Genomic DNA, 20,463 nt, shown 5'->3' on the forward strand with positions numbered 1-20,463 from the left:
GCCTTGGAATGGTCAAATATACATGTAACATCTCCACTGTGTTGCCTTAACTGTTTGTTAGATGTCATGTTCATTCCTTAATCCAAAATGCAAGTTATCAGCAGATCTAATGAGTTGCTCAGTCCTAACCTCCACAAATGTCTTGTCAACAACTTCAATACCATGAAAATATATCACAAGAGGAAACCCTACCTATTAACATTTTCCTTGGTGTTTAATTACTGTGAGAATAAACAGTTGGATGTAGATTTCACACTTCTACCAATAACAATATACTCTATTTCTTAATAGGTCAATCTGGCAATGCACCTGGGCAGACATTGCCTACCGAACAGCTTCCCAACCCACCCCTGGATGAAGCCCTCAGGGATGACTCCTGGACATGTGGACAGGTATGACGGACTGGTCACATCTAGTCAGACTGGTCAGACAACAACAGTGAGTCTCACTGTGCCAACATCAACTACTCCCACCCCAGCTGATAAAACAACTCAGCTAGCAACATACCACCCATGTACATAGCACAGTCAATACAATCCTGTGCCCTCTGGTCCTGGATCCTGAAGTACAAATCCCCACCCCTGGCACAGAGGGACCAGGGCCCATTTGGAGAGGGCACCCTGGGTCAAGGGCAAAGGCGTGAGGGGGCAGGGCCAGCAGAGTCAAGCCACTAGGGCCACTCATGACCAGGACACCATCAGTCAAATCTTGGGGGTCTGTCAGGAGTCCTAAGGTGTGATAGGCCAGGTAGTAACTAAACACCCGGAAAATCAAGCAGCTGCAGAGGGACATGTACCAACAGATGGAGACCCATAATTCCAACATGGGCACACTAATAGGGATGCTGACAGACATCCATACATCTCTGAGCAGGGTTTTTTCCTATCACCATCTACCCCTTCCTGTGTTGCAAGAACATCAAGGCAATCTACATCTGTGGCAGACATAGGAAGGGAGGTTATGGCAGAGGAAAAAACACTGTCAGATACCACTTCTCTGCAGCAGCTGAACTGCCCTCCTCCCATCCTCCCATGTGGGGACGTCCATGCAAATATCCAAGAGGTACAGATGGCACGACACCCACCACTGCCACCAAACAACATCAACCTTAATGTTCTCCTTTGTGTGTCACACATTCACTCTGTGGATGAATTCTGGAAACTTTTCCATTCCTGATGGGGGGAGTAATTTGGACTTTAGAATTTGGAAGATTTGGCATCTACAACTACGGTTTCATTCACCATGACTGACTCCTACACTTTTCAAGTATGTCTTCACCTTTAACACTCTGATAAATGCACAAGTCACAAACTCAATGTTTGCTGTAGTAAATTTCACATTTAGCAATGAAGATATGAAAGGCCATGTGAACTGTTCAATGACAAAACAAGCTACTTGTGTAAGCATGGATATGTTGCATTGGCACAATGTTTAGCTCAGGATCACAATCATGTGACACCTACACATACAAACAAGAGTCTTATCCAAGAAGATTTTTATTACAGTGGTCAAATCATAGACTGGCAAGATGCCAGATTCATAGAAAATCAAACATGATTGAATCATACTGTGTAAGTGATTAAATTACAGGTGCAGACCTCCAGAGCATGGAAGGAAGTGATATATAAGACATCGTCCTATAAAATAAACATAACTTAAATGGGTTGATGCCATCAGCTAGAGTCATATCCCCTACCTCACAAAAAAATCCAACATCACACAATGGAAGTTTCAGACAGATGGTAGTACAACAGTTCCTGATCACAAGATCATTACAATCTAGTGCTTCTCCATCTGGTGGTATGACACAAACAAATGTCAGTGATGTGCCACTGGCACTTTGGTCTAAAATGATGAAACACATCAACCCCTACATACAGTTCAAACAAACAAACTGTTTAAACAATGTGAAGTAAAACTAACATGGATTTGGTCTACAACTATATAAGTTCTGACCACATGATAACACACAATGCATCCTGGCTACCTCACAACAAGGAACTTCCATCCTCTCACTGTATAAGTTGTCTTAGCATAGCTCTTATACACCCAAAGTCTGTGACATACATTGAGAGGAACACTCCATGTCCAGTTCTTATGTCCCAACAGCATCAAATATCTGCCAATGTCACAACTCTGAAAAGTCTAAATGATGATGCCATGGTGAAGGTACCTAAACAAACAGAAAAACAAAGAGCATAGTTATGAAACTATACATATGACACACTTCACATAGCAAATGTCTGGCGAATGCAGTCCATGACCAAACTCTGACATAAACAAAGCAACATTTACTAAATGTGAATGTGTCTAAAGCTTCATCATCAAACACACTTTGCCATATTTTTACCGAGCTTAAGCCTCGTAACATTTTTCAAAAAATATATTCCTCACATCATCACAACAAGAGTTCATTGTACAGTCCAAGTTATCTCATGACATACTTACACTCATGAGAAGAAGCTGTCGATGAGGTCCTGTTGCAAGTCTGCTCCTTCCTCTTCACCACTATCATCATCATTTAACATTCCAGAACCCTCACCCAGTGGCACTTCAGGCTGCGATCTAAGGTATATTCCTATGCAAAGTCATGTTATGGAGCATGCAGCAGGCCACAGTGATGTGACACACCTTTCCTGGTGAGGAGAAGAGGGCTCCCCAAGTCTTGTCCAGACAGAAAAATCTGGCCTTCAGGAGCCCAAAAGCCCACTTAACTTGCTGCCGTGTTTTTCCATGGTCTCATTGAAGCAGACTTAACCTGGAATAATTGGATTCCTCTGCATTTTCAACAACCAAGGGCGGTTGGGATATGCTGAGTCTCCTAGTTTATAATGAAACATAAATCATGCACTTCCTGATCATAGCACCTGACATTGCACACACAAAGTTAGGACAGGTGTTACTTACCAGCAAACCAGTCTCTCTCTGGTTGCAATTGTGACATCAGCTCGGGGATGGTGCTGTTCCACATTACAAAGGAATCATGGACTGAACCTGTGAACTGGGCACAGATCTATAGATCTGGCAAGCAGACAACTTGCATGTTGATTGAGTAGAAGTGTTTCCTGATTCAATAGACTTGTTTACTTGCATGTAGTGACACCAATGCAATACGAGTGCCATCAATGGCTATCACCACATGTGGGAGGCGACCAAATCCATAGAAGCCAACTTTCACATTGGCTAAATCCTCACCTCTGAGAAACCTGATGAATTTGTCAATGTGTTTCATCATTGCTGATAGTAAGTCATTTAAAACACCACTGAACATACGTTTGTGACAGACCACCAGCTATGGCCACTGTATACTGAAAGGATCCTGTGGCCAGAAAGTGTAATATTGCGATGAGCCTCACAATGGGTGGTATTCATGTTGGATGAGATCTGGTTCCAACTGATGACGTAGATCGTGTATGGTTTGCCTATTCAGATGAAACTGTTTTATTACATCCCTTTCTTCCATGGCTGAAGGTCTGGAAATGGATGGTACAATGGAGGTTGTCATTTCCTCCCTCTCCGAGGGTACCTTTGTGTGGAATCAAATAAATAGGTGCATCAGTCACAGTGTCCAGAGATGCATATATGTTGAGTAAGACAAAAGTAATGTGACAAAACATTACTGGCTGAAAAAACATTACACACATTCCACATTTCAATTGCCTACTTCCCAAGATCCAGCTATACTTCACATTGTTGTCTTCACATGTGTCTACAACATACATGTGCCCATAATAGACCTATATGGTGTTCATGTGCACCCTGTCATAGAAAAATATGTTTTCTCCTCCCAAAACACTGTCATAGGCAGTGTACATTGCATTGCAGTTATTAGCATTTATGACCAATAATGCACTACACTGATGATTGTGTACTAGAAATTACACATCATTGAAGTACCCCATGTCTGTGCATGTTGCAACACATTTGTAGTGGTAGTGAGGTATTTACCTGTCAACAATGCTGTAGTTTCAATCGCTTAAGTGGCAGATGTCTGACCTCGTATTTTGGAATTTTGGAAGCTGCTGCCGCCTTTCGAAGTCCACCACGAGGTGCACAGCTTCATTCATAGCTGTCCCAGCCCTAGGCTGACGTTGTTGACTGTGATGTGGTTGACTGTGCCTGCCTACTGTGATGACTGTGTATGTGGTGTACATGTAAGCCGTGGTTTTAAAAATTATTCACTTGCCTCCTGACACTGCTACCATCAACACCTCTGCCAATTCAGCTGCTGTGTGCCACATCTGGGAGCAATTATGCCAGGCCAAGCAGCTGAAAGGGCCCCTTTAATCTCTCCAGAGGAGCTGGAGAAAGGTGTTGATGAGGCCCTTCCCCTCTATGGCAAGCTCTATGGCTCACCAGCGGAACAGGTAACTGTCTCACATACACATTTGACTATGTTCAACCCCATCCTTTCCTTTCCCACAGCCTACAATGTGCCTCTGCGTCACAGATATTCTTTTGGAAGACTGTAGTTACATTTTGTGGCCCATACATAGGATGTACATGTTAAGGATTGTGGAGCCCTGTACTTTGTGTATTTCAAATGCCCATTGTGTAGTGTGATGTGTGATGAGCCCTAGATCCTTCTTCTGTTGCATTCACATGTTTATGCAAGTGAACCTTTCAGGGTAACAATGATATATAGGATAATCAGATGATGGTAAATGAGAAAATAAATGTATTTGCATTATATCATGATCTGTGTATCTATGCTGTTATAAGCAGTTGCACAGGATGTTAGCAATGTGTGCAGTCCAATATATCACTCAGCCCAGATCAGGCCTTGGCAAACTGTTGTCTGAGAGCTAGCTAACCCTCAATGACCCCTTCGGAGTACCACACAACTTTAAGTTCACATATAGGATGACCACAAAATGTACTGTAATGCATTGAAGTAATGGAGATGTGATTTTCAAGTTGGTTCAGCATGCTAAGCCTGCAGACAGCAAGACCTGAGAAAGATTTTCTCATAAGGGGAAACTGCCCAGGCTGGGGCAGTGTTACTGTGGCCATGCAACTGATGCTGAGGGTACACTCCCTGTAGACCTGCAGATCCACAGGTGTTCCCAAAATGTGTCTTCACAACTAATAGCAGGCTTGGTGACTGATGTAAGCCCCTGACCTGCCACATCTTTCCAATGACCCACATTGTCAATGTGTTACATTTAACACTGACAGGCCCATTACTCCCACAGGTCTGTTGTCACTTTTCCATAAGTCGTGTTTGCACAGTACTGGCCTATTTCACAAGTGACAAACATACAGTGCAGATAGTTGGTTAATTCTGAAAAGATCTTTGCATGTGAATCACTAGCTTTTTTACATTGAACTAATCAGGCACAACATATCTCGGTATGTTGAATGTCATCTCTGTAAGAATGTCACATATGGTAAAATGTGTGTCCTGTGATACCAGTACATACCACACAAACTCTATCAGATGTTGAATTAGATTCAGTTATATAGTCCACATGCCCAATTGTCCACATGCCCACACATCCACAGAGAGGAAGCTCTCAGTGACACCCTTGCCAGCAATGTCATTGTGACCTCAGACTTAGGATGTAGTCTTGACTATTGTAGTAGCTTGTATGGACAATATTCAACAAATCAATGTTCATGGATGTTAAGTTGTCTGTACAGTCATACCAAGTAGTTTACCCTTTAGAAGGTCACAATGGTGTGTTGTGTTTCATAGTGGCTCACATCACAGTACATGTTGGTTGGCCCTGGACTACATGATGTTAGTGGGCTTGGTTAGTCAGTGTAGATCACGAACACGGTTGTGGATAGTCAGCAGATGTCTACAAATATGTGTATGTATATCCCAGTACGTATCAGCATGTGCAGTTTTGCAATTTCTATATGTAGTGTGTTAACAGATCAGAAATGCATGTGCTAGGTGTCTAGAAAATGTGTGTTAACCAAACAGATATCATAAATTATGCAATTATGATTTCTTCATTCATCTTTTGTATCCATACAGGTCAACACCTATCAGATGCAAGCAATTTTGAGATCCATCGCCCGGAAGATGCGACCCTAGGGGGAGGTCTATCACCAACCCAGTGTCCATTGTCAGAACAGCTGGGAGGACCTGAGCTGCTGGGAGCAGAAGATCACGGAGGTCCAGCTGAGGCTGTCCTTCCAACGTGGATGTGACGAACACTGGACCCTGACTCTACTAATGGCCTACCTGTAACTTGATGGGTGTTTGAGGGAATCACAGCAGCTACAAGGGGGTGAGTCATGGACAGATTCATACATGTTACATTGCCACCATTATGTGTTAGAAGCAGCCATCTCCCCCTGAATATTGGAGGTGGCCCATCTGTAACGCAGAAGAAGAGTTGATGATGTGTAGGTCTGGTTGTAGGTGCATGCTGATGGGCTGTGCCAATTGTCCAAACGATCAGGTATACCGCAGAGTCCAAACCACTACCAATACGCTCCATTATGCAGAAACATGGATAAGTACAATGATCAGTCAGCTCATGTTGTTTGATGTTATGGGTGATATTTATACCCAACAGACCCTTTGTCGGTAGTGTGTCATGAGTGTTGGTACCTCACTACTGTGTCTCATGTGATGGTGGCCCTCATTCATGTGGCATGGCATATAGTGCACTTTGAGTGCAGTCAATGAGCAATAATTTCCTTCGGTAAGTGGAGGATGTATAGTTACATGTGTTGGCTAACTGCAGCCAACAGTAGTTACCTCACCATGTTGGCATGTGTACATTTATCTTTAGTATTTTCATATACATTAAGGGGCATATTTATAATCTGTTTGCGCCGAATTTGCGTCATTTTTTTAACGCAAATCTGGTGCAAACTTAACTCCATCATTATTCTTTGGTGCTAGACCCGTCTAATGCCATATTTATGGAGTTTGAGTCATTTTTTTACTGTGGAAACCTACCTTGCGTTAATGAGATGCAAGGTAGGCGTTCCAGGGCAAAAAATTACTCTAAGGCCTTTGCGCCTTATTTATACTCCCGTGCTAAAATGACGCACGGGAGGGGGAGGGCCTTAAAAAAATTCTCTAAACCACTTTAGAGTCATTTTTTAATGCCTGGGTCAGGGCCGGCGTTAAAGGACCTGTGGGCTCATTTGCAGTCCACAGGTGCCCTTCCCTGCCCCAGGGACACCCCCTGCCACCCTCGCATACCCCTGGAGGAGACACCCATGGATAGGAGGACCCATCTACGGTAAGTAGAGGTAAGTATTTTTATTTTTATTTTTAAAGTGGCATAGGGGGGCCTAACTTGGTCTCCCCTACATGCCATTGTGCCCAATGGCCATGCCCAGGGGACAGAAGTCTCCTTAGGGCTGTGAGTGGGTCGTACATCAAGTACAATGCCGAATAGGGGCACACAAAATATGTGTGGTCCACAGACTACATACCACATGCCAGGTCCATGACAGGGCATCAATTTGCTGCAGAGTTGTTTGTGACAGTTAAGTGTTTGTCTTACTGTCAATTGCATCGAAGACAGTGTCAGTTTTGGGTGGCATCTAGCAGCACAAGCAGCGGAAGTGAGTGTATTATCAGCTTCATTGTGGCACCGGATGTGTGAAGCTGAGTACAGATAAGTTTTGGCCTCATATACCTCCTTTTCCGTCCTGCTCAGATGTGGTGGTTGGACTGCCACAGTCAAGAGTGGGACACCACATCCTAATTGGACCAGCAGTTGCACTCGAGGTCTGCCCTCCGACAGCTGCATTGGCCTCCCTCACCACCTCTGCGTCCAGATGTGCTGCCTTGTCGACAGGACTACGGCAGCCTTTCGCTTCTGTAACTGCATACAACGTGATTCGACTGTCTGACCAACAACACTGTGGCAGGACCCCCAAAGTCGCAATGAGGCCCCTGGTTTGGAATAAACCAAAAGGCAGAAAGAAAGAAAGTAAAAGGCCTTCTCAAAAGTCCCATCACAACAGCTTGTAACCCTTGCAGATTCCATCAGTGTGCAAGGAAACTGAGCCTGAACCAAAATGTAAAGGCCTCCTGGTTGAAATTGAGTGGCACTTTCGAGAATCACATTAAATCGAAATGAGGGGCCTCAATTTGCCATTTAATACAGCATAACAAACTGAAACCACAACCTAGTACAAAACAATGGATACAGAGCAGGATTGATACAATAACACAGAGTGAATGTTAGGGACGGATGTGACATCATAATTGCTGCAAACTACTGCTAAAGAGGAGAGAAAGGGCCTTCTTTAGAGATTGGCAGGTAGGTACTTCATCACAAATATGATGGACATCCCCTCGCCTTATTTCAATTGTATTAAGATATAACGGTTGATAACGCGTCCCTCTATGTCAATTTATACACATTAGGACTCGTTTTAGGCTGATGAATCTTTTGACCCAGTGGTGAGACACTGTAGAACGAGATAGCTGATCAATATGTCAAGCAATATATCAATGATATTATCAACATATATCACCACAATATACTTCACTTTAGACATTGATTAAACTGTTGGCGCAACCATGACCTTTCAGTCATGAATAACCACACCTTTATTGGAGTTTTGTGAATTTTATTCCCTATTGATTACAATCTAATAATAAGAGTATTAATCTCAAAACCAAGAAGCAAAAGAGCATAGTCACAATATGGCAACTGTGATAAGATTTTGACAATGCAAAGATCACAAACATAAAAGCACCAATGTAAGATATACACAGATCAGAGTGCATAGAACATCATATACGTCTTAGTTCAGCATAGCACAAAGTCGGTCGCGTCTGTTGCGTCAGTCAAGGTGAATGCCTAATCTAACCACTAATTAGCATCAGCATGTTGGACTTCATGCAAAACAATTTAGAACACTAATTTAGAAAACATCTGACTAGGGTCTCTATCCAAAAATACAGCAGTTGGTACCTAGAAAGGAAAAGCAGATAGACGAATTACAATAGCAATTGTCATAATTACCCTCCTCGGAATGAGTCAGCATACAGGATCAGTCTTCGTCTTCGTCTATGGATAAGGATGGTTTATTCAAGTCTCAAATCACCAAACAGAGTGACAGAGTTTCTGGATGCAATCGATATCATTCCCTACCTCCTTCTCCTAAGTCTTCTGTGTCATGGGTTTTTATCCCCTTTTCGCAATACCTTCCCCCAAAATTCTATTGGATAGTCGCTACACCCCACTATCTCTAACCTATCAAATTATACATTAGGTAATGCAATTGTCACCCCATGATAATTTATAACACTTTGATTGGTCTTCATAATTGACGTCTTCGTAGGTGGCACATCCGGGGTTACTTCATTCTCTGGCACGTTCTTCGGGTCAAAAGTTCTTTTTTCCATGGTCGATTGTCCTTGGATGTTTAAAATTTTGTTGCAAAAACACATAAAACTTATACTAAAACAGCTAGCATGCGGGTGAGAAGAATCCTAACTTGCAACATAAAACAAAGAAAGAACACATGCTGGGTCATGGCCTTTTGCGAATCAGCACACTGGAGAAACAGAAAAATATGCTTTAATATGCGAGCTATACAGCTAAGTTTTCAGCTCACGCTAACTTAAGACTTATGGATTCTAATAAACGCAATCTTCGTAGGTGTTAACATATTCAATTAATCATAATGCAAGCAATTCTTTCTTATAGTCGACATTAGTATATGTGTACAATAATTTATTCACTTTAAGAATACATTCAGAGGAATAATACTTTATGTTTTGTTATTGCAGCATTGGTAAGTATAAGCATTTCACATCTAAGGTATGTAATATTTAAACTACGCTCTCTCAGTCCCTCCTCCGATGATGCTCGTCATCACACAAATCTTTCTTTGACTTAATTTTTCACCTTGCGCATAATACGCATTTCAACATCTTGCCCTTTGTGTGAGCTTTCCCATATCGCATTGAACATTTTCTCTCTTTCACTTTCTTCATTTCTTCTAGTTCTTTTAGTCCAATTTCTTGTTATTTTGTCATTAATTTTACATGCCCCCCATAATCCTAATAGACAAACCAAAACAATTAGTAAACCCATCAGAATTTTTGCAAGTACCCCATTCCAAATGTTGGTAAACCAGCTTCCAACTCGGGCAATTCCCTTTCCAAATATCTCCCAAACACCAAGTTCTTTCAAATCCTTCAAATCTGTACTATCTCTAGTAAGGTTAGTAATCATGCTTCTAATTTTCTTACTGTTATCCGGAATAAATGAGCAACAATGACGCTCATTGAGCATTCTGCAGACCCCTCCACTCTTTGCTAAAAGAATGTCTAAAGCAAGCCCATTTTGAAGAGTCATTGCCCTTTCTGCGGCAAGTTCAGTATCCATCAGGAGTATAGCCCCTGTAAAATTAGTCAGCATGTTATCCACTATGGTAGACAACTTTTGAATTTTCATGGAATTTAAGATAACCCCTACTGATGGGATTATGGCTCCAAATATATCACCAATGACAGCCGCCACTGATTCTCGTTTTTGTCTAGGATGTTGTAATTCAGATGTTTTAGGTATTTGTTTTAAGTCATCAATTTGGTATATCTTTGGGAATACTATCCCCAAATAACATGTCCCATACCATCCCTTAGGGAGACGGTAATAAGCATTTAGCCCACAGATGTAATAGATTCCAGGGATTGCTGGATCTTGTCCATTCAACATAAAGGTCCATTTACTCTGAAACAAAAACACATGCCTACATTCACTCGTACCCATAAACAGATTGTCTTGATCAGATTTTGGCCTATATACACAGAGCCTACCTACATGTAATGCATCTATAGCTAATTTGCCTTGCGTCTTGATTGCAGTATAAGCATAATCATTTGCATAGGTACGTTTCTCTAATCCTTTTTCTAATCTTTCTTTCAGTGCTTTGCGTCTATCATCTGTGTGATCTAAAAAGCTTTTCTCTACAGGCGACAGTAAGCAAGTCAAATTGTTGCGATGTGCATAAGCAGTTCCAAATGTGAGTGTTGGCTCAAAGAATCCTCTAACTATTTTTGTATCGTGCTCTTTAGCTAATTTATTTAAGAATTCAATCACAGGCACAAAAGAAAACGCAACATCCAAATTTGAATAAAAATACTGCACATGCTCTTGATTATAGAATCTTGTTAGTAGCAAGCTGCAACTAATTCCATGAGTAAGAGGGAGACTATGATAGGTAACTCCCTCCTGCACAGATGAAGGAATTTTAGTACATACATAACAATCTTTCGCATCCATGGATTCCACATACTCATTTAGTAAGCAATAAAAGACATTAGTAGAAAGTTCTCCTTTTGCATTAGTCCCTTCATGCATATGTCTTGCATCCTGCTCAAATCTCTCCCAAGGTGTTAGTGTAGTAGTTTCAGGTTTTGAAGTTGCGTTAATAGTTTCTTTCTCTCTCCATGGCATTCCCACAATCACTCCCACAATTATCACTGCACACACAGCACCTATTATAAGACCTAACCAACCACACACCTTACTTCCCTTATTACTATTTCTATTATAAGCCATGTTTGTATAGAATCAGTATAGCAGATCAACAATCAACTTGAGGATAGACTTTGTTTCTTTTTCTTCACTCCTGCGTATATTACAGCGTCTTCACTCACTCCAGGACCTCTTTTGTCAAATCAGGTTAGCAGCTTGTCGTAATAAGGTTTCTTCAAAAGTCATATCCGGTTTTAGTGTCACTTCCAGTAGTTTCTAGAGTCTCTCTCTTTTCAGTTTTAAAAAAAAAAATCAAATTTAGCCAAGTTTTTCCTTTGAACTCTTTCAGGTACCGTAGTATTGGCCTGGTACTTCTCGATCAAAACAGAATGCTAGGAATTCTTGTTGCCATTCAGAGGTTGTAGCGTATGCCCATTCAGGACCTGTATATCTTCTATTTGCGATTCTTTTTCTTTTTAACCTTCGTTCACCTTGTTGTTCTCCTTCACTCAGATCATCTGCTTGAGAAGTATCACTCTCTTCTATTATTGTGTCATTTGATATCTCCCTTATTTTAAGGTGTTGCTTGTCTGGCCAATTGTCGCCTCTATGTGTCTTTTCTCGACGTTTTCCTTCAGGACGTTGGACAGCACCCTCCTCTTGTGATATGGTGTTTTCTCTTGAAGGACATGCAACTGGTTCTGGAGATTCTGACACGTTTTGACTTCTCTCTACAATTTCTCCTTCTCTTTCTTCTTCCGGTTCTATGTTGGGTTCGGGCTCTAACCCGTATCCGTCTACTTCTGGGAGAACCTCTCCTTGACTTAGTTCTCCTGCTGCCTCTACTGAGATAGGCACTCTGTCACCCCTCTCGAACTCATTGATTGTTTGAGGGACAAGGCTGTTCTCAGTGGGCCCTCCGGTAGTCTCAGTTCCTTCTTGACTGTTCTCTGACCCTGAGACCTCTCCCTCTAAAGTTGCTGTGCCGGAAACTTCAAATTCCTCTTCAACAGGATACGTTACCTTTTCCGTGTGACTGGCATGTATCCAGTTGGGAACCCCGGCACACTTTACAGCGGTAGTAGTCATCAATATTACTTGACATGGCCCTTTCCAACGTGGTTCTAGACACGATTTTCGCACGTGCTTCTTAACAACCACCCAATCACCGGCTTGTAGAGAGTGGCATGGATCGCCAATCGGCGGCAACGTGTTAGCTTCCACCTGGTGAGAAAAAGAGCGAATCACGTCAGCCAAACCTTTGCAGTAATCCAACACCATATCATCTGTAATATTCACTAGTGCATTTGCAGGTACTGCTGGTAACTCTGCCCATGAGGATTTCATGGGGGGACAGTCCCGTTTTCTTGTCTGGGGTGTTTCTCATTGACATCAGCACTAGAGGTAAGGCATCTGGCCACTTCATATTAGTTGCTGCGCACATTTTTGCCATCCTTGATTTCAAAGTACCATTCATCTGCTCTACTAATCCTGATGCTTCAGGACGATAGCTACAATGCAGCTTTTGTTCAATTTTGAGTGCGGCACACAGAAGTTTAAGCATCTCATTGTCGAAGTGTCTACCCCTATCTGATTCTATAGAAACCAGAAACCCGAATCTTGGTATCAGTTCCCTGAGTAGTAGTTTTGCAACTGTAAGACTGTAATTCCTACGTGTGGGATATCCCTCAATCCAATGACTGAAAACACACACAATCACCAACACGTACTTCAATCCTCCCCAAACAGGCATTTCTATAAAATCCATTTGCATTTTGTTGAATGGACCTCCAGCTCTCCCAATGTGGCTCAAAGTTACAACAGTTCCTTTCCCAGCATTCATCTGTTGACAGATGACGCACCTGTGGCAAGTGATTTCCGCGGCATGTCTGAATTTTGGATTGAACCAATCAATCTTAAAGGATCTGATCATGGCATCTCTTCCCAGATGTGCCTGCCCATGATAGAGCCGGGCTAACTGTGACAAAAGGCTATTTGGCAAGACTAATTTTGCCTCCTCTGAAACCCATAGATCATCAGCTCTTTGTACACATTGCATTCTTTGCCAAGAGCGTTTTTCTTCCTTGCTCGCGCGACCTTGTAATGTTTTTAGTTCATCTAAGGTGTCAACCACCCGTAATGCTAGATTTAAACACGTATCATTTTCAGTTTGTGGTAACAATTCCCATTGCTCCTTAAACGATATACAGTTCAATGCACAAAATCTTGCGAATTGATCTGCATAGCTGTTTCCCATAGACACAAAATCTTGTGATCTGATGTGAGCACTGCACTTCACCATGGCAATTGTGAGAGGTAACTGAATCGCGTGTAACAAATCTCTTATTTGTTCACCGTTTTTCACAGGAGAACCAGAGGAGGTCATAAAACCTCTCTGTGACCAAAGTTGGCCAAAATCATGCACAATTCCGAATCCGTATCTGCTGTCAGTATAGATAGTGACTTTCAAATTTACAGCTGCGTGGCATGCCTTAGTAAGGGCGATTAATTCTGCCACTTGTGCTGAAAACACTTTCTCGAGCCAGGAGGCTTCGACGATGCCAGTTATGGTACATACCGCATAACCAGCTGTCAGGGTTCCTGCAGAATCTCTTAGACAGGACCCATCGACAAACATGATGCAATCATTTTCTTTCAATTGAGTGTCCTGAATATCTGGACGAGGCTTGGTGCACAACTCAGTCGCCTCAAGACAATCATTTTCAAATTCTTCCCCATCTTTAATTTCAGTATTTTCATTTGGAAGCAAAGTTGCCGGGTTCAGTACAGTGCATCTTATAAGAGTGACATTAGGCGACCCCAGTATGATTGTCTCATACTTAGTGAGACGTGCATTTGTCATGTGCTGAGTCTTAGTTCGTGTCAGCAGAATTTCAACTGAATGTGGGACCATTACTGTCAGAGGGTATCCCATGACTATGCCTTCACATTGTAAAAGGCTTTGACCAACTGCTGCAACTGCATGCAAACAACCCGGTAAGGCTGCTGCGACAGGGTCCAAGGTAGCTGAAAAATATGCTACAGGGCGATTTGCATCTCCGTGGACCTGTGTTAAGACAGACAAAGAACAAGCATCACGTTCATGACAAAACAACAGAAAAGGTTTCTCGTAGTCTGGCATTCCCAATGCTGGTGCTCTGCACATGCATTCTTTTAATTCTACGAATAATTCAAGCTCCTCTTTTGACAAAGTTATAGTATATGGCTCATCCTTGACTTCCTTTCCTGTCAGTTTTATTAACGGTTTTGAAATGATTGAGAAGTTGGGTATCCACTGGCGACAGTAGCCCACCATTCCCAAAAACATCCTGACATCTCTTTTTGTTGTTGGAGGATTCATTTGCAAAACTGCTGTTATCCTCTCTTTTGATATTCTTCTGGATCCTTTCTCAATCAAATGTCCCAAGTATTTTACTTCTTTCTGACAATATTGTAACTTTCTGGGTGAGACCTTGTGTCCATTCTTTCCCATATGATTTAGTAAGGCAATGGTATCATATTTACAACTGTCTCTTGCGAATCATCGATGTACTGCACAAGAGTTGAATTGAAAGGCAGCACAAGAGGTTCCAAATCCTTTTTCAATATCTGATTGAAGATGGATGGTGACTCTGAGAACCCTTGAGGAATTCTGCACCAACTGTACACCTTCTCCAGGAATTTGAAACTGAACAAAAATTGGCTGTCCTCATGAAGAGGTATCGAAAAGAAGGCTTGTGATAGGTCTACTACGGTAAACCATTCAGCGTCACAGGGAACCTGGAACATTATTACTGCTGGGTTAGGTACCACGGGGCAACATTTTGTCACAATTTCATTTATTTTTCTCAAGTCTTGCACAATTCAAACTTTTCCACAGGGCTTCTTTAAACCCATTATGGGAGAGTTACATGGACTGCTCAAGACCTCTTTCAGGACTCCCCGTCTGAGAAAGTCTGCAATTATTTGTGACACTTCAATAAAGACGTCTTGGGTCATGTGATATTGTGGCACCTGTGGGAACACTGCATTCGGTTTTATCTGAACTTTGACTGGTTCAACTCCCTTTATTAATCCTACTTCTTTCCCGGTCAAATCCCACACTTTCTCTGTTACTGTTCCTTGCAGTTCGACAGGTAGATCAATCAAACTATGCATTGGGAATAGAGTAATCAAAGGGTAGTCTTCATTTGTCCCTGTTTCTTCCTCTATAAATTGACTTTCATGTCCCTCATCGTCACTATTTGTCTGTACTTCAATTCCATCGTTGGAACAGGTAATTGAACATTTTGTTTTACAGAGTAAGGGGGTGATTCTAACCCTGACGGGCGGCGGAGGCCGCCCGCCAGAGTTCCCCCCTCCAGAACACCGCTCCGCGGTCATAAGACCGCTGCGGTGATTCTGGCTTTTGCACTGGGCTGGCGGGCGGCCTCCAAAAGGCCGCCCGCCAGCCCAGTGCAAAAGAGCCTTCCCACGAGGACGCCGGCTCAGAATTGAGCCGGCGGAGTGGGAAGGTGCGACGGGTGCAGTGGCACCCGTCGAGTATTTCAGTGTCTGCAAAGCAGACACTGAAATACAAAGTGGGGCCCTCTTACGGGGGCCCCTGCAGTGCCCATGCCATTGGCATGGGCACCGCAGGGGCCCCACGACAACCCATACCGCCATCCTTCTCTCGCCAGGAACAGGATGGCGGTATGGGCTGTCAGAATCCCCATGGCGGCGCAGCGAGCTGCGCCGCCATGGAGGATTCTAAAGGGCAGCGGAAAACCGGCGGGAGACCGCCGGTTTTCCGCATCTGACCGCGGCCAAACCGCTGCGGTCAGAATGCCCAGCGGGGCACCGCCAGCCTGTTGGCGGTGCTCCCGCCAACCCTGGCCCCGGCGGTCCATGACCGCCGGGGTCAGAATGACCCCCTAAGTCCCTTCCCAGTAGAGATACTGGACTTGAATCACATACAACAAATCTATGTAGCCCTTGGAAGTTGCCAATTTCAACTTGTACCGGATCGGTAATCGGGTTAGTCAAATACCGATTTGCTACTCCGACCACTCGTATAGTACGCCCCGAGAGAGGCAATCTTGGGACTTCTGCACTTCGAACTGTGGAGCGTGTAGCTCCTGTGTCAACCAAGAATGAAACCTTATAGACCATCACCTTTCCCTCTACATATGGGCCTCTCTGATCCACCTCTAGGGAAGCTGCAAGGCGGCACTCTTCACTGTCTGAACTATCATCTGACCAGTCCTCATTCATGCCATTTTCTCCTCGTAATGGAAACTGTTGTACAGTGTTGTTTTGATTTGTTACCTGACATGTGACCTGCTGAGGAAGCATCACCTGTTGCTGTCCCATCGGAGCCATTGGTAATTGCTGTCTATGAACCATAGGAGTCTGCTGTTGCACTGGTTCCATTTGTATTGACTGAATACGCGGCATTTGCATCTGCTACATAGGCTGTACCCCTTGCATTTGTACCAAATTATTCTGAAAATTTGGATTTTGATGTCTTATTTACGGACCTTGTGAGTTTTGTAATGTACCAACATTAGTGCTTTGCTGAACTGCACCATCCTGCACCATATTTGGACATTCCCGTTTCCAGTGCCCCACGCCCCCACACGCGTGACATGGTGACATCTTTTTCGCTCCGTGAACATCATTTTGGATAACAACATTATTCATGTCCGAACCACGGTTCACAAACCCTCGACCTCGGCCCCTCAGTTGGGACTGAAACACACCATTCATTTGCGGTTGGAGCTGTATCATCTGTTGAACTCCATTTCCCCGTATTCCAGCGTGTGCAGCCCTTATCTACATCACAATCACCTTTTCCTTCAACTTTTTCTGCTTCAACTCAATCTCATCACTACAGTACTTTGCATACTGCAATACCTCATCAATCGGTTTAGCTTGCCAACAAATCAAATGATTCTTAATCATTTGGCTAACCTCCGGTCTCAATCCTTCGACGAATCTAAACACAAGGTGGTTCATATCCTTCGGTTCGATAGTCTCAGTACCACTGTAATGCTTGAACGCTTTTAACAATCTCTCATAATAAGCATGTATTGACTCCTTAACCTTTTGAGAAGTCCGGTCGATTTTCTGCCAGTCAGTCACCTTCGGCGACACCTTTTGTTTCAAAAACTCAGTCACTTTATGATAATATTTCATCACCTCTTCTGAAGGTGCTCCGGTCACCTTATCTCTCGCCGGCTCCTTCGTCGGCCAATCTACCCCTCTCTTGCACTCGAGCCACAAATCAGGCGGAACAATGATCTCAAACAAGGTATTCAAGTCTTCCCAAAGACATTTTGCAAGTTTCACAAACCTGTCCGTTTGTTGATACCACTCGATCGGCTTCTCCCTCAATCTAGGATAATCATTAGTAAAGGATAGAATATCTCCTCTAGTCCATGGCACATGTACTAAAACACCACCAGCTGTCTCTCTCATAGGTAATATTTTTACTGATTCCAAATCAGGTGACGTCCTAGCTTGATTAGACCCTGGGCTATCACCCTTTCCCTTATCTCTTTTCTTTGCCCATCGGCCTTCCCATTTCTCCAATGCACCCCATATCTTTACACTTTGCAACAGTTCTCTCAAATGTGCCTTCATGCCTGCAGATTTCATATGTTCAAAATCTTTTGAGTCAAAATCTAATCTGTAACTTCTTTTCAAATGCTTAGTGTTTCCGATATCGATATTGTATTTGTCTTCTAGGTTCGCTAATCTCTGATGTACTTTGCCTACTTCCTTGGTAATCTTGGGACACAAGTATCTTAGTTCTGCCTCTGTGTATGATTCCAATCTATTTACTCCCATTGTTCCTTCCACTAACTCGGCAGCTTCCGCCCCTAGTCGTCCAAAGTTCAGGTATTCATCTTGTTTTTCTTTCTCAGGTTCAACTGTAGTCACTGCAGTCTTCTGTGAAGCATACGTTTTTTCTAACCATTCATTTAACTGTTGAACTGTAAAACCCTGCAGTGAAAGGTTCCCTGCATGTATCATTGGAGAATGTGAGGTATTCGTACTCATGGTTTGCGGAGTTAAAACTCCCAACCCTGCTTGACGCATTGCTTCAAGAGGTGCTCCTATTGGACTAAGGTCCATTAAGGGTCTTGGTGGTTCATTTACTTGTTCTCCAGGGGCCATTATCTGTGAAGTTCCCATAAGCCCTCCTCTTATCCTCTCCTGAGTCATCACTCCCTGGTCACACACCCCTGCTTTACCTTGTGCATATAATGGCACTGGGGGACCGACAGTAATGGGTAACGATATGGCGGCAGGTGTCTGACCCGGACCCAGACTTCTTGGAGCAGCAACTCCATAGGTCTGTTCCAATGTACCCGGAACAGGTACTAACGGTAGTCCCGCTACAGGGTTATACCCTGGTATTAACTGTGGTTGTGGTTGAGACATTAATTTCGGAGTGGATTCAATCTGTATTAGCTTTGGCTTTGTGTATATCGGATCCGGCGGCACTATCAAATTCGTAGTAGTCTCAAGCACTGGGACATCAGGGTAGATTCTCTTTATCTGTGGTTGAGGCTGCAACTGTATCGGCATGTCCGATGCAGGGGGTACACTGTCACCATTCTGTGTCAAAGCTGTATCACTAGACTGTACCATATCAGTAACTCCCTTTTCCTGTGTCTGGTTCCCAGGATCCAGACTAGTACTTGGAGCGCTGTCGCTCACCGCATATGGTGGCGGGCGATCATGTAACAATCTATCCATAAATTCCTCATCATCTGAATCATCTTCCTCTTCCCAGGATCTTTTATTTTCTTTAGATTTGCCTGAATCTTTGTCGGTTTTACAGGAGGCTTTCTTTCCCTGCGTTTCTTCTCCCTGAGTTATCGCTGGGAATAACTTCAACCCGTCTACAATACCCCGTCTCCACATTTTGCTCTCATTGTCCCACCTAGCCTCTGCATATGATTTTTCTGTCCTTCTCAGTCTTCTCTGAAACCTTTCTTGTCTATGTTTAAGAGCCATCAAATCCCAAATCGCCAAAGCCTCATATTGTGCCGGTCTTGGAGGTGGTTTCTGCGTACTTAACATCCACCTTAGATTTTCTAGTACCTTTGGGTTAAACGTCCCATGTTCTGGGAACGCTAGACATTCTTCTTTCTCTGTTAATTTGCGCCACTGTTTCATCCATAAACAAGGCGCAACACCTTTTTCTTCCATAACCGTATAAGCTGGTGTGCCCTCAGGTGGTGTAGGTTCCCCACCAGTTGCAACAATATATACATCTCCCTTTAAAGCGCTCTTGAATGCTTTGACAAAATTCATTTTTGCGATTCTCCTATTTTGTTTTTAATCAGAAATGGCTTAGTTCCCAAGATACTCTTCACCTGCCTTTCTCAACCTATTGCCTCTCACGGACGGCAGCCAATCCGTGCGCGACCCCTCTCGACATCTGACCTATCTCAGCGCGGCACCACTGATGTCACACTCAGTGAAGTCTTGCGGCTTGTCCGCTCCTCACTGAAACCCTACAACTCACCCAAACTAATGCAAATTATTGCGAGCACCTTAAAATGACAACACAAATCTGTCGGTTTACTACAGGAAGGGTAACACATTCGCTTCAGAACTTTACAGAGATTTCACTTGAAGCCTCAGCCGCTACTCTCACCTTATCAGTTCCCGCATACGCAAGCAGAATTCGACCCACAAATTCTACTCTCGACTTGTCAATGACTCCTTCTAGTGCACTTTAGAATTTGTCAAATCTCCAACACTAAATTTGGCCTAAATACACACAAATTCTTTGCAGTCACCTGCAAAATGCATAAGCTTAGGCAAGCGCAGAGACCCTAACCACACACTCTATGGCACCGAGAACATTCCCAACTCATTTAGGCAGGCTCCGAGATCCCGGGAAAGCCATTGTGAACTTAGAAACCCATCATACTTCCAAATTGCATTATCACAGAAAAACAAATCAAATAATGAATCTTCGTCCTAAGGCCCCCAAGGGCCAAACCGTCGCTCTGCTACCAGAACTGATAACGCGTCCCTCTATGTC

General features: G+C 43.3%; 1 long non-coding RNA gene across 2 annotated transcripts in view; it reads left to right on the plus strand.

Moving 5' to 3' along the window:
- LOC138295504 (uncharacterized) overlaps positions 1-20,463 on the plus strand; it is a 109,748-nt gene that overhangs the window by 55,767 nt on the left and 33,518 nt on the right. For both annotated transcript variants that reach the window (XR_011203611.1, XR_011203610.1), the window contains exons 2-3: positions 292-392; positions 5,987-6,242. This is a non-coding gene — a long non-coding RNA (uncharacterized lncRNA). The remainder of the gene's footprint in view (positions 1-291; positions 393-5,986; positions 6,243-20,463) is intronic.

The sequence above is a fragment of the Pleurodeles waltl genome, chromosome 1_2, assembly GCF_031143425.1.
Source record: "Pleurodeles waltl isolate 20211129_DDA chromosome 1_2, aPleWal1.hap1.20221129, whole genome shotgun sequence".
In the NCBI taxonomy this organism is placed as follows: domain Eukaryota; kingdom Metazoa; phylum Chordata; class Amphibia; order Caudata; family Salamandridae; genus Pleurodeles; species Pleurodeles waltl.